This window comes from Centroberyx gerrardi, chromosome 7, assembly GCF_048128805.1.
Source record: "Centroberyx gerrardi isolate f3 chromosome 7, fCenGer3.hap1.cur.20231027, whole genome shotgun sequence".
Lineage (NCBI taxonomy): Eukaryota > Metazoa > Chordata > Actinopteri > Beryciformes > Berycidae > Centroberyx > Centroberyx gerrardi.
In genome coordinates this window covers 4,143,819-4,159,110 of record NC_136003.1, presented here as the reverse complement: position 1 = coordinate 4,159,110, position 15,292 = coordinate 4,143,819, and positions in this window count along the sequence as shown.

The following is a 15,292-nucleotide window of genomic DNA, read 5'->3' as shown; positions in this document are numbered from 1 at the left end:
TGATCTAAAGCAATGAATAAAAAACAATGAACACCTGGAATGGTAGATTTAAAAAATCTAAAGCTGTTCAGCATGCTTTAGAAAAATGGTTGGCAAAAAGCATTCATGATTCCTTAATTTTTCCGGCAGAAAACTCTTACTTTTCCTCCTATAGTTTTGGTTAGCCTGGTTCAATTCAAACATGTCATACAGCAATTTAAAGCTCAGATTCTGCTCTTTCCAACAAGCCCAGGCTTTCAATGCCAGCACAACCTGGCTGGTTAACAGAAGCTAACTCATTCATCTGCTCACATCGTTGAGACTGGGAAAACATCCTCCTCCATCGAGCACATGTGCTGCATTTTACGGGGTCTCAACATATTCATGTTTCATCTATCCACCTATTTTTTGGTACTTTGGTACTTTGGCTATTTTCACCAAAAACAAAAAGAATAATCACATGAGAAGAATAATCAATGAGTATTTACCATCATTGTGGAATTTATTGCCTGTGTGTCATCTAGGCAGTGACCATTGGGTGGTGCTAGACACCTAACAGTACCAGGGGCATGAAATGAAAAAAAATCTGAAAGAGAAATCCACAGAGTGGCAGGGGCATGAAATGTCTGTGAGATTTTTTCTAAGTACCTGACGGGAGAAGGTGCCCATCAGATGAGCTCACCTGCTTCCAGTTGCCTTCTCCTGTTAGGGACTTAGGGCACTCAGAAAAAATCTGACAGAGAACTCCACAGCCCCCCCCTCCTGCTACTGCATATATACAAACATGATAAGATGTCAAGAGGCTGTTCTTTTCTTTTGAAATTAAAAGAAAACCCCAAAATAAAGAGCAGCCACCCACATGAATTAAGGCATGTATTGTATGTATGTCATTAATTTATGTAATTATTTTTCTGTGAAAATAAACTGTATGTACCTGTATGTCCCTAAATGTTGTGTGTTTTCTGTTGTTTATCATTTATTTAATGTATATAGTTACATTTATTCCTGTTTTTTTATAATAATAATATAATAATAATGAATAAAACTATAATAACTCTGGTAAGTACACATGTGTTTTCTCTAGTCTATCTTTTCTTATTTGTGCTTTCTGATTTACTCTTGATGTTTCTATTCTATTGCATGTGAAAGTAGAAATTTGCTGAAATGCATTTCTTCTGTCAGAGAGACAAACTCCACAAACACACTGTATATAGAACTATGTTTATTCTTGCTGGTTTCACTGTACAGAAGGTGATTCTCACATGTGTCTAATGGACAATCCAGCCACACATTAAGGAAAAATACTCTTCATTTTCACTGTTATTATTACTCTTATTACTTACTTATATATAACACACATATATAAACACTGTCTACTTTCTCTCTTTCTCTCTTTCTCTCTCACAGCGAGAAGGATCGCCGCATCATCCACTGCCTGCTGTGCGACAAACCCCAGGACATGCTGTCTACAATGTACAATGAAGTTCAAAACTACAGTTTCCTTCTTTTCCCTGCCCCTTCGCCCTGTGTTAGTTTTTTTCATCCTTTTTCTCGTCTTCGGTGGGATATGAGTGCCAAGTGAGTCTCTCTTCATAGAAAGAGATGACCACCTGCGGACACTTCACATTGGCCTCTTTCGCCGGCACCAGGTCAGCTTCATCAGAATTCTTCATCAGAAGCGCTGCCACTGTCCTCTTCTGTGCCGACTTCATTCTGCATCCTGGAGACACTGTCCACCTGTGATGAAAGATAAAGAGAAGTAGTATGAATTTATTGATGCAGTGAAAGAAAAGGAGAGGCCTGCAGGGCCCCTCACTGGCAACTCTGGCACACACACACACACACACACACACACACACACACAAGTGTCTCTTAATGGGCCTGCATTCAAACTATAGAGATGCTAATAAGCCACAACACCTTAGTCAAACTGATAAAAGGACTGCGTAACTTTACCTGCTGCTATGTTGGTCAGTCATCCAGCCACTCGAGGTCCAGTCCTTCTCCCCGGAAAGACTTCCGGTTCACTCCGTAGTCGAAGCGGACCTCTTCGCTGATTGAAATGTCTTTGGAGGCCCGGAACAGGATGACATCCCTCGCTCCTTCCGGGAAGTTCATCTTGCAGTGGAGTGGCCTCACATTGCCGTTCCTCCGCAAACGGTTCATCCTTCTGCCAATCGTGTCTTCGGATGGGTGACACTCACAAGGGAACGTCTGGGCGTCGATGCAGAGGTCGCGACCACCAGCCTTGAAAAAAAAAAAGGTTGCCCATCTCATCCTGCATGGACTCCATCATCCTCCTGCCCTCTGCTGCTGTGAGTACCTTGCCATGATAATCACAAATGATGGAGCCCTTGGCAAAGGCTTTGGTGGCAACAACTCCTGTGGTCAAAAGAAGGTGACATTAGTGTGCTTGTCCACTATAGGATTATAATTATCTCAGTGTTTGACTGCTGGATTAATGCTCTCCTGCTCACAAGACATTTTTACATACCTTGCCCTATGCGTGGATCACTCTCAACCTGCACCCTCTTGGCTGGTTTCCACTTTGCAACGATGTCCTCAGGACGGGGATGGTTGGCAGTCCACCCCTCATCCCTGATGACCGTTGCGACCTTCTGGACAGTTGGGGGGTGTCTTGAACATCGGGCTGTCAAAGAGAGAAAATTTTAATTAAAATTCTTGTCCACACTTGTGAATTCTACCTTACTTTTGTTTATAGAAATGTTGTTAATCATTTAACTTAATCATTGCATAATAAAGTATTTGCACTTACACAAGAGGTATTCCTCCCGCTTGCCATACTGCACAGCCCTCCACCTGTCATAAAAGACTCTGTCAGGCGGAAACCCAGCGTCGCTCCGTTGCTTCTTAGTGGGCGGCTGGCCAGTCGCTGTCACCGGGAAGTCCTGGAGAAACGCTGCAAAGTCCCTGCCGTCCTGTTCAGCGGTGTCTCTGCCTCTCTTCTGTCCCCGACCACTCCTCTCATCCCCTGACTCATCAGAAGAAGAGCTGCAAGATGGAGAAGATTTCATGGTTAAACACTGACAAACAGCTGGACTGACCTTGGAAGCAGCTGTGAGAGAGAGAATAGTTGAATGTTGTGTGTTTTGGATGATGACACATACCGTCCCAAACTGTTGAACAGGTTGGCGGTGGCCACGATACCCTCCGGGGTCCTCATCCTGTGGTGGGCGTTGGCCACCGCTGTAGAGCGGGCCATGTAGTGTGCCGCTGCAGTTTTCTGCTCCTCTGAAAAGTGTGCATTCGCCTCTGTCTCTGCAACTTTTCTGATCTCTTGGCTGGTGACGTTTGGTAATTTGTAGCTGCAGTGAAGGAGAAATCTCAGATTACAATCCCACTCTCAACCCTGAACCCTGAACAGAAAATAATATTATTTGAATCATATTATAGAAAGAGTACAAAACCAGTCGATCAATTTAATCCTTGTCTTCTTTCTCTGTACAGTACATATTAATATATACATGTTAGTACATGGGATTCTGCTAATACTTACTGTTCATGCAGACGCCTGAGGTCGTTGGTGGAGCTCGAAATTGGTCCGCCGGATTTGGACAAGAAAAATTTGCCCTCATCATCTACACGGTCCTGCATGCATCCTTGGCGGATCCCATGGTAGTATGCATCCAGCATCTGTGGAGATAAGATATGAATGAAGTTAATACTTGAGAAATTATTGATGGAGCCTTTGGTCAAAACAGTGAAGAAATGGACCAGCGAGGCAAAGCAGGAACTGATTCTGATTCTGGTGTTACAGTTATTCATGGTGAGTTTTTTCAGCCTGTTAGAGAACTTACTGCAGCCTCCTCCTCGGTGAGGGCAAATGTCGCAATCTGCATTGTGGCCGTTTTATGATGGCTGACCCCCACACAGACTCGTCCATCGACGGGCTTCTGGTTGACCCACTCTGACGCCTGGAAAACAATGAAGGACACAGTGGGAATTAATGACATGAACAAAGTAACCCTGTTCTATTTGAATCTGGACATGCAATATTTTCCACTGACTACATGCAATACTTTGTGCCAACTGAGGAAACACTTTGGGGGAAAAGTACTTACTGTCAATCCCTCCACTGCTCCGGGTCTCTGGAAGTGTTTCAGGATCAGGATGGCTTCGCAGTAGTAGCGGAACAGCGTCTTTTCCTCTTCTTCCACATGCTGGCGCTGCAGGAGCTTCCTGTAGATGCCCAGCATGTCCCTCTTTGACTCGCGGAGGACACTCTGGCAGTCATGGAGAGTCAGCTGGTCATTAATGAAGCGGTCACACCTAGAATGATAAGGATAACACCGATGAGGAGGAGAGTTAGAGATTTTTCTGTATCACATAATCCTGGCAGCCTTCCAAGTACTATCCACATGAGAGAAGTCATTAAAGGAAAGAAAGAGTAGGGAGATGAACAACTCACCTTTTTTTGCATGTGGCTTTGCTGAGGGCCTTTGCCACTGGCTTCCTCAAGGTGTTGAGCAGCTCAGTGTACGCCTGACACTTCCTGTGGAAGTCCGGGTCCGCTGCAGCCAAATTCAGATGTGTCTTGAGATACTGGACAAACCGGATCATGTTCTTTACATAGTTCACGATGGTGGATGGACCCATCTGCACTCCCTTCAGTCTGTTCAGGAAGTCTTGGGTTTCTGCGCTCTTCAGGAGAAAGTCCATGTTCACCTCATTCCCGCTCGGCTGGATGTACCTCAGCATCCTGGAGACGTTGTCTACCTGTGATGAAAGAGGAAGAGAAGAAGTGTGAATTGATGATGCAGAGGCCCACAGGGCTAAATCGGTTATGAACCACAATAATCAGGTAAAAAGACACACAGAGCTGCAGTCTGTGTGTGTATGGGTGTGTGTGTGTGTGTGTGTGTGTGTGTCAATGAGCCTGTTGTCACACTATAGAGATGCTAATAAGCCTACAGGCTGCAAAGAGCAACACAGAGAGCAGAATACACTCTGCCCTGCTATAGTGTAAGATGTGGTTAGATCTTACCTCCTGTTGGCAGTTTAGGACTTGCAGAGAGGTAGTCAGGTACTGCTTAAAACCCGTCAAAATTGCAGCTTCACATGGGAACTTTTCATATAGTCCCATCCGCTGCATTTGAACCCTCACTGATGTGTGGTACTGGGCCGTGTCCCTGAGAAAATACGGAGAAAATTAGCTCAAAGGAACTTAGAGATGTTCACAGCCAAAGATCATTGATTGAACTCGTGTGTGTTGAGTGAGGTGATGAACTTACTTTTGCCACGTTGGGTCACTAGGATCATCATCATCACTGGGACCAGAGCCGGGGGTCTCTTCAGCGCTACTGCCGTCCTCTTCTGTGCTGCCACTGGCCGGGATGGGGGCTTGCTCGGCAGCAGCTGAAGTGGTTGGTGGCTCGTCGCTGGGTTCAATGTCTGCGTCCACGGGGGCATTGACGATGAAAAAGTTTCTTCTACGAAGATCTTCCAGAAGAGCCAGTCTGGAAGGCTTGTGGGGGTACCGCCTGCACATCTCGGCGTAGTCCCAGGTTCTGCCTCGGCGAGTCCAAGTCTTCATCGACTCCTTGGCCCTCTGCACCTCTGCCTGCCTCTCCACAGCTGTGTTGTTCTTCATGCAGACCCTGGCCAGGTGGGTAGACAGCGTGTCCTGGGGTTTCTCACACAGCAGGCAGTGGATGATGCGGCGGTCCTTCTCGCTGTGAGAGAGAAAGTAGACAGTGTTTACATATATATATATATATATAAGTAAGTAATAAGAGTAATAATAACAGTGAAAATGAAGACTGTTTTTCCTTAATGTGTGGCTGGATTGTCCATTAGACACATGTCAGAATCACCTTCTGTACAGTGAAACCAGCGAGAATAAACATAGTTCTATATACAGTGTGTTTGTGGAGTTTGTCTCTCTGACAGAGGAAATGCATTTCAGCAAATTTCTACTTTCACATGCAATAGAATAGAAACAGCAAGAGTAAATCAGAAAGTACAAATAAGAAAAGATAGACTAGAGAAAACACATGTGTACTACTTCCTCCCTGCAGCCTGTCCTGCCATATTTCTCACTAAAATCTTCTTCACAAAATGAAGAAAGAAAAAAACAAAAACAGTCTTGGAAAAGGGAACAAAGAAAAAAGAATTTCCCCAAAAACTTTAGATTTTGAAGGACAAAAACAACTTCAGTCAATCAAGTGAATATCACCTACTGCACTGGCAGCCACATTTGCCTGTTTCAAGCAAAATACAATTCAACTAGTGAAAACAAATTGGTACTTACTTTGCAGCCTGTCCTGCCATTTTCCTCAGGAAAATCTTCTTCACAAAAAGAAGAAAAAAACCAAAGGTCTTGAGAGCGAGAAAAGAAATAAAAAAGAATAGAAATAGAAATAGGAGTAGAAGAAAATCCTTTCAAAAAGCAAGAAACTTCAAAAAAGTTTTCTTCAGAAAAGTCTTCAGATTTGATGAAATTCTCTTCCAAAATGGCAAAGAGGTGGTTTGTGTAATCAGAATTGAAAAGACAATGAAGGAGTGGTATTTACCTGCACTATTTATCCTCCATGGAGCACTACACACCTTCATGATGTCATAGTCACACAGACCAATCAGCTTGATTGTGGTCTTTCAACGGCGGGAGGAGGGTGTGGCTTAATTTGCTTCAGACACTCCCACTGTCATTTGTTGAGCTCACTCACTGAGCAAGACATAGAGCTGGATTCATTCCTTTAGACTGATATGGTGACATTGTTGAAAATTGGGGTAATTTCTCCTCCATGGAACATATATGTGGTTCTTCCCCCTTTCTCAACATGGACATGTTTCATGTATCCTCCTGGTTTCATCCCTAAACTGGCTTCATGCCTACTATTTTAACTGAATTATCAATAAAAGGCAGAAACATGATCAATTAAACAACATTTTTAAGTGTGTGTTGTATTTGACTTGTGCATTTACAAGTGTAAAAATACAGAGACACTTAAGTTAAGACTGTGTTGCTGTGTCACTAGACCACTGTACAAAGGTAATAGGGGTGTAAACGATGTTTTATAATGTGTAGATTTCAATCTTTGTGTGAAACTGAGTCAAAGTTTGTGTAAATCTGTGTTTTATCTGAATCAATTATTTTTTTCTATATGCACCTCAGTAAGCAGGTAAAAAGATACACAGAGCTGCAGTCTGTTTAGACTGATAAGCTCACATTGTTGAGAATTGGGGTAATTTCTCCTCCATGCAACATATATGTGCTTTCCTCCCGGATCCTCAACATTTGTTCTAAAAAATAACTTAATCACATTTTAACTTTTCACGTTTAAAACTTGTAAAGTCAGAGTGAAACCACTCCTCTGATTTTGTTTTTCACATGGAGGGTGTTCTAACATCTTTTCTGAAAAGAAGGCAGGGTCAAGTGTGAATGGGGCTTCCCCCCACAATGTGGCCAACCTGTGAATGAGTGCTAATGAATCTATTCAGAGGTGAATAACTCATAATTATGTCAAACAGTAGATGGGGAGTGCTAAGTCTCCACTTGACTTCCAATATTGCTATCTTAATGAGGCTATCTAAAAACAACAACTTATTGTTGTCATTCCTGCTGAGCAAGTCATAGAGCTGGATTTATTTTTTATCACTTATCCCTAAACTGGCTTCATGCCTACTGTTTTAACTGAATTACCAATAAAAGGCAGAAAAATGATAAATGAAACAACATTTTTATGTGTGTGTTGTATTTGACTTGTGCATTTACAAGTGTAAAAATACAGAGACACTTAAGTTAAGGCTGTGTTGCTGTGTCACTAGACCACTGTACAAAGGTAAGAGGGGTGTAAACGATGTTTTATAATGTGTAGATGTCAATCTTTGTGTGAAACTGAGTCAAAGTTTGTGCTGAATATGATCAGCTGTTCTGATTTTGGGTTGAGACTGATATGCTCACATTGTTGAGAATTGGGTAATTTATCCTCCATGGAACATGTGGTTCTTCCCCCATTCTCAACATGGACATGTTTCATGTATCCTCCTGGTTTTATCCCTAAACTGGCTTCACGCCTACTATTTTAACTGACTAACTAGCACAACCTGACTGGTTAAAATTAACAATTTAGTGTGGTCATGTGCTTGTACTCTCAGCCTTGTATTTCATGCTAGCATGATCTGAATTACCTACGTCATACAGCAATTTAAAGCTCAGATTCTGCTCTTTCCAACAAGCTCAGGCTTTCAATGCCAGCACAACCTGGCTGGTTAACAGAAGCTAACTCAGTCATCTGCTCACATCGTTGAGACTGGGAAAACATCCTCCTCCATCGAACACATGTGCTGCATTTTACGGGGTCTCAACATATTCATGTTTCAATTTTCCTCCCATTTTTACTCCTAATGGAGGGGGTTGTGACATCTGGTGATCAAAAAAACAATGCAGGGTGAAGCGTGAATGGGCACTCCTCTGCAATATTGCCAACCTGTGAATGAGTGCTAATGAATCTATTCAGGGGTTAATCACTCTGGCACACTTCAGGTCTCTGTTTTAAGAATGTTGACAAACTGCTTCTGGTTGAATTTTGCACTGGGGAGGCTGACTGAGTGACACTGTGGGATTATGGTATATGATCTAAAGCAATGAATAAAAAACAATGAACACCTGGAATGGTAGATTTAAAAAATCTAAAGCTGTTCAGCATGCTTTAGAAAAATGGTTGGCAAAAAGCATTCATGATTCCTTAATTTTTCCGGCAGAAAACTCTTACTTTTCCTCCTATAGTTTTGGTTAGCCTGGTTCAATTCAAACATGTCATACAGCAATTTAAAGCTCAGATTCTGCTCTTTCCAACAAGCCCAGGCTTTCAATGCCAGCACAACCTGGCTGGTTAACAGAAGCTAACTCATTCATCTGCTCACATCGTTGAGACTGGGAAAACATCCTCCTCCATCGAGCACATGTGCTGCATTTTACGGGGTCTCAACATATTCATGTTTCATCTATCCACCTATTTTTTGGTACTTTGGTACTTTGGCTATTTTCACCAAAAACAAAAAGAATAATCACATGAGAAGAATAATCAATGAGTATTTACCATCATTGTGGAATTTATTGCCTGTGTGTCATCTAGGCAGTGACCATTGGGTGGTGCTAGACACCTAACAGTACCAGGGGCATGAAATGAAAAAAAATCTGAAAGAGAAATCCACAGAGTGGCAGGGGCATGAAATGTCTGTGAGATTTTTTCTAAGTACCTGACGGGAGAAGGTGCCCATCAGATGAGCTCACCTGCTTCCAGTTGCCTTCTCCTGTTAGGGACTTAGGGCACTCAGAAAAAATCTGACAGAGAACTCCACAGCCCCCCCCTCCTGCTACTGCATATATACAAACATGATAAGATGTCAAGAGGCTGTTCTTTTCTTTTGAAATGAAAAGAAAACCCCAAAATAAAGAGCAGCCACCCACATGAATTAAGGCATGTATTGTATGTATGTCATTAATTTATGTAATTATTTTTCTGTGAAAATAAACTGTATGTACCTGTATGTCCCTAAATGTTGTGTGTTTTCTGTTGTTTATCATTTATTTAATGTATATAGTTACATTTATTCCTGTTTTTTTATAATAATAATATAATAATAATGAATAAAACTATAATAACTCTGGTAAGTACACATGTGTTTTCTCTAGTCTATCTTTTCTTATTTGTACTTTCTGATTTACTCTTGATGTTTCTATTCTATTGCATGTGAAAGTAGAAATTTGCTGAAATGCATTTCTTCTGTCAGAGAGACAAACTCCACAAACACACTGTATATAGAACTATGTTTATTCTTGCTGGTTTCACTGTACAGAAGGTGATTCTCACATGTGTCTAATGGACAATCCAGCCACACATTAAGGAAAAATACTCTTCATTTTCACTGTTATTATTACTCTTATTACTTACTTATATATAACACACATATATAAACACTGTCTACTTTCTCTCTTTCTCTCTTTCTCTCTCACAGCGAGAAGGATCGCCGCATCATCCACTGCCTGCTGTGCGACAAACCCCAGGACATGCTGTCTACAATGTACAATGAAGTTCAAAACTACAGTTTCCTTCTTTTCCCTGCCCCTTCGCCCTGTGTTAGTTTTTTTCATCCTTTTTCTCGTCTTCGGTGGGATATGAGTGCCAAGTGAGTCTCTCTTCATAGAAAGAGATGACCACCTGCGGACACTTCACATTGGCCTCTTTCGCCGGCACCAGGTCAGCTTCATCAGAATTCTTCATCAGAAGCGCTGCCACTGTCCTCTTCTGTGCCGACTTCATTCTGCATCCTGGAGACACTGTCCACCTGTGATGAAAGATAAAGAGAAGTAGTATGAATTTATTGATGCAGTGAAAGAAAAGGAGAGGCCTGCAGGGCCCCTCACTGGCAACTCTGGCACACACACACACACACACACACACACACACACACACACACACAAGTGTCTCTTAATGGGCCTGCATTCAAACTATAGAGATGCTAATAAGCCACAACACCTTAGTCAAACTGATAAAAGGACTGCGTAACTTTACCTGCTGCTATGTTGGTCAGTCATCCAGCCACTCGAGGTCCAGTCCTTCTCCCCGGAAAGACTTCCGGTTCACTCCGTAGTCGAAGCGGACCTCTTCGCTGATTGAAATGTCTTTGGAGGCCCGGAACAGGATGACATCCCTCGCTCCTTCCGGGAAGTTCATCTTGCAGTGGAGTGGCCTCACATTGCCGTTCCTCCGCAAACGGTTCATCCTTCTACCAATCGTGTCTTCGGATGGGTGACACTCACAAGGGAACGTCTGGGCGTCGATGCAGAGGCCGCGACCACCAGCCTTGAAAAAAAAAAAGGTTGCCCATCTCATCCTGCATGGACTCCATCATCCTCCTGCCCTCTGCTGCTGTGAGTACCTTGCCATGATAATCACAAATGATGGAGCCCTTGGCAAAGGCTTTGGTGGCAACAACTCCTGTGGTCAAAAGAAGGTGACATTAGTGTGCTTGTCCATTATAGGATTATAATTATCTCAGTGTTTGACTGCTGGATTAATGCTCTCCTGCTCACAAGACATTTTTACATACCTTGCCCTATGCGTGGATCACTCTCAACCTGCACCCTCTTGGCTGGTTTCCACTTTGCAACGATGTCCTCAGGACGGGGATGGTTGGCAGTCCACCCCTCATCCCTGATGACCGTTGCGACCTTCTGGACAGTTGGGGGGTGTCTTGAACATCGGGCTGTCAAAGAGAGAAAATTTTAATTAAAATTCTTGTCCACACTTGTGAATTCTACCTTACTTTTGTTTATAGAAATGTTGTTAATCATTTAACTTAATCATTGCATAATAAAGTATTTGCACTTACACAAGAGGTATTCCTCCCGCTTGCCATACTGCACAGCCCTCCACCTGTCATAAAAGACTCTGTCAGGCGGAAACCCAGCGTCGCTCCGTTGCTTCTTAGTGGGCGGCTGGCCAGTCGCTGTCACCGGGAAGTCCTGGAGAAACGCTGCAAAGTCCCTGCCGTCCTGTTCAGCGGTGTCTCTGCCTCTCTTCTGTCCCCGACCACTCCTCTCATCCCCTGACTCATCAGAAGAAGAGCTGCAAGATGGAGAAGATTTCATGGTTAAACACTGACAAACAGCTGGACTGACCTTGGAAGCAGCTGTGAGAGAGAGAATAGTTGAATGTTGTGTGTTTTGGATGATGACACATACCGTCCCAAACTGTTGAACAGGTTGGCGGTGGCCACGATACCCTCCGGGGTCCTCATCCTGTGGTGGGCGTTGGCCACCGCTGTAGAGCGGGCCATGTAGTGTGCCGCTGCAGTTTTCTGCTCCTCTGAAAAGTGTGCATTCGCCTCTGTCTCTGCAACTTTTCTGATCTCTTGGCTGGTGACGTTTGGTAATTTGTAGCTGCAGTGAAGGAGAAATCTCAGATTACAATCCCACTCTCAACCCTGAACCCTGAACAGAAAATAATATTATTTGAATCATATTATAGAAAGAGTACAAAACCAGTCGATCAATTTAATCCTTGTCTTCTTTCTCTGTACAGTACATATTAATATATACATGTTAGTACATGGGATTCTGCTAATACTTACTGTTCATGCAGACGCCTGAGGTCGTTGGTGGAGCTCGAAATTGGTCCGCCGGATTTGGACAAGAAAAATTTGCCCTCATCATCTACACGGTCCTGCATGCATCCTTGGCGGATCCCATGGTAGTATGCATCCAGCATCTGTGGAGATAAGATATGAATGAAGTTAATACTTGAGAAATTATTGATGGAGCCTTTGGTCAAAACAGTGAAGAAATGGACCAGCGAGGCAAAGCAGGAACTGATTCTGGTGTTACAGTTATTCATGGTGAGTTTTTTCAGCCTGTTAGAGAACTTACTGCAGCCTCCTCCTCGGTGAGGGCAAATGTCGCAATCTGCATTGTGGCCGTTTTATGATGGCTGACCCCCACACAGACTCGTCCATCGACGGGCTTCTGGTTGACCCACTCTGACGCCTGGAAAACAATGAAGGACACAGTGGGAATTAATGACATGAACAAAGTAACCCTGTTCTATTTGAATCTGGACATGCAATATTTTCCACTGACTACATGCAATACTTTGTGCCAACTGAGGAAACACTTTGGGGGAAAAGTACTTACTGTCAATCCCTCCACTGCTCCGGGTCTCTGGAAGTGTTTCAGGATCAGGATGGCTTCGCAGTAGTAGCGGAACAGCGTCTTTTCCTCTTCTTCCACATGCTGGCGCTGCAGGAGCTTCCTGTAGATGCCCAGCATGTCCCTCTTTGACTCGCGGAGGACACTCTGGCAGTCATGGAGAGTCAGCTGGTCATTAATGAAGCGGTCACACCTAGAATGATAAGGATAACACCGATGAGGAGGAGAGTTAGAGATTTTTCTGTATCACATAATCCTGGCAGCCTTCCAAGTACTATCCACATGAGAGAAGTCATTAAAGGAAAGAAAGAGTAGGGAGATGAACAACTCACCTTTTTTTGCATGTGGCTTTGCTGAGGGCCTTTGCCACTGGCTTCCTCAAGGTGTTGAGCAGCTCAGTGTACGCCTGACACTTCCTGTGGAAGTCCGGGTCCGCTGCAGCCAAATTCAGATGTGTCTTGAGATACTGGACAAACCGGATCATGTTCTTTACATAGTTCACGATGGTGGATGGACCCATCTGCACTCCCTTCAGTCTGTTCAGGAAGTCTTGGGTTTCTGCGCTCTTCAGGAGAAAGTCCATGTTCACCTCATTCCCGCTCGGCTGGATGTACCTCAGCATCCTGGAGACGTTGTCTACCTGTGATGAAAGAGGAAGAGAAGAAGTGTGAATTGATGATGCAGAGGCCCACAGGGCTAAATCGGTTATGAACCACAATAATCAGGTAAAAAGACACACAGAGCTGCAGTCTGTGTGTGTATGTGTGTGTGTGTGTGTGTGTGTGTGTGTGTCAATGAGCCTGTTGTCACACTATAGAGATGCTAATAAGCCTACAGGCTGCAAAGAGCAACACAGAGAGCAGAATACACTCTGCCCTGCTATAGTGTAAGATGTGGTTAGATCTTACCTCCTGTTGGCAGTTTAGGACTTGCAGAGAGGTAGTCAGGTACTGCTTAAAACCCGTCAAAATTGCAGCTTCACATGGGAACTTTTCATATAGTCCCATCCGCTGCATTTGAACCCTCACTGATGTGTGGTACTGGGCCGTGTCCCTGAGAAAATACGGAGAAAATTAGCTCAAAGGAACTTAGAGATGTTCACAGCCAAAGATCATTGATTGAACTCGTGTGTGTTGAGTGAGGTGATGAACTTACTTTTGCCACGTTGGGTCACTAGGATCATCATCATCACTGGGACCAGAGCCGGGGGTCTCTTCAGCGCTACTGCCGTCCTCTTCTGTGCTGCCACTGGCCGGGATGGGGGCTTGCTCGGCAGCAGCTGAAGTGGTTGGTGGCTCGTCGCTGGGTTCAATGTCTGCGTCCACGGGGGCATTGACGATGAAAAAGTTTCTTCTACGAAGATCTTCCAGAAGAGCCAGTCTGGAAGGCTTGTGGGGGTACCGCCTGCACATCTCGGCGTAGTCCCAGGTTCTGCCTCGGCGAGTCCAAGCCTTCATCGACTCCTTGGCCCTCTGCACCTCTGCCTGCCTCTCCACAGCTGTGTTGTTCTTCATGCAGACCCTGGCCAGGTGGGTAGACAGCGTGTCCTGGGGTTTCTCACACAGCAGGCAGTGGATGATGCGGCGGTCCTTCTCGCTGTGAGAGAGAAAGTAGACAGTGTTTACATATATATATATATATATAAGTAAGTAATAAGAGTAATAATAACAGTGAAAATGAAGACTGTTTTTCCTTAATGTGTGGCTGGATTGTCCATTAGACACATGTCAGAATCACCTTCTGTACAGTGAAACCAGCGAGAATAAACATAGTTCTATATACAGTGTGTTTGTGGAGTTTGTCTCTCTGACAGAGGAAATGCATTTCAGCAAATTTCTACTTTCACATGCAATAGAATAGAAACAGCAAGAGTAAATCAGAAAGTACAAATAAGAAAAGATAGACTAGAGAAAACACATGTGTACTACTTCCTCCCTGCAGCCTGTCCTGCCATATTTCTCACTAAAATCTTCTTCACAAAATGAAGAAAGAAAAAAACAAAAACAGTCTTGGAAAAGGGAACAAAGAAAAAAGAATTTCCCCAAAAACTTTAGATTTTGAAGGACAAAAACAACTTCAGTCAATCAAGTGAATATCACCTACTGCACTGGCAGCCACATTTGCCTGTTTCAAGCAAAATACAATTCAACTAGTGAAAACAAATTGGTACTTACTTTGCAGCCTGTCCTGCCATTTTCCTCAGGAAAATCTTCTTCACAAAAAGAAGAAAAAAACCAAAGGTCTTGAGAGCGAGAAAAGAAATAAAAAAGAATAGAAATAGAAATAGGAGTAGAAGAAAATCCTTTCAAAAAGCAAGAAACTTCAAAAAAGTTTTCTTCAGAAAAGTCTTCAGATTTGATGAAATTCTCTTCCAAAATGGCAAAGAGGTGGTTTGTGTAATCAGAATTGAAAAGACAATGAAGGAGTGGTATTTACCTGCACTATTTATCCTCCATGGAGCACTACACACCTTCATGATGTCATAGTCACACAGACCAATCAGCTTGATTGTGGTCTTTCAACGGCGGGAGGAGGGTGTGGCTTAATTTGCTTCAGACACTCCCACTGTCATTTGTTGAGCTCACTCACTGAGCAAGACATAGAGCTGGATTCATTCCTTTAGACTGATATGGTGACATT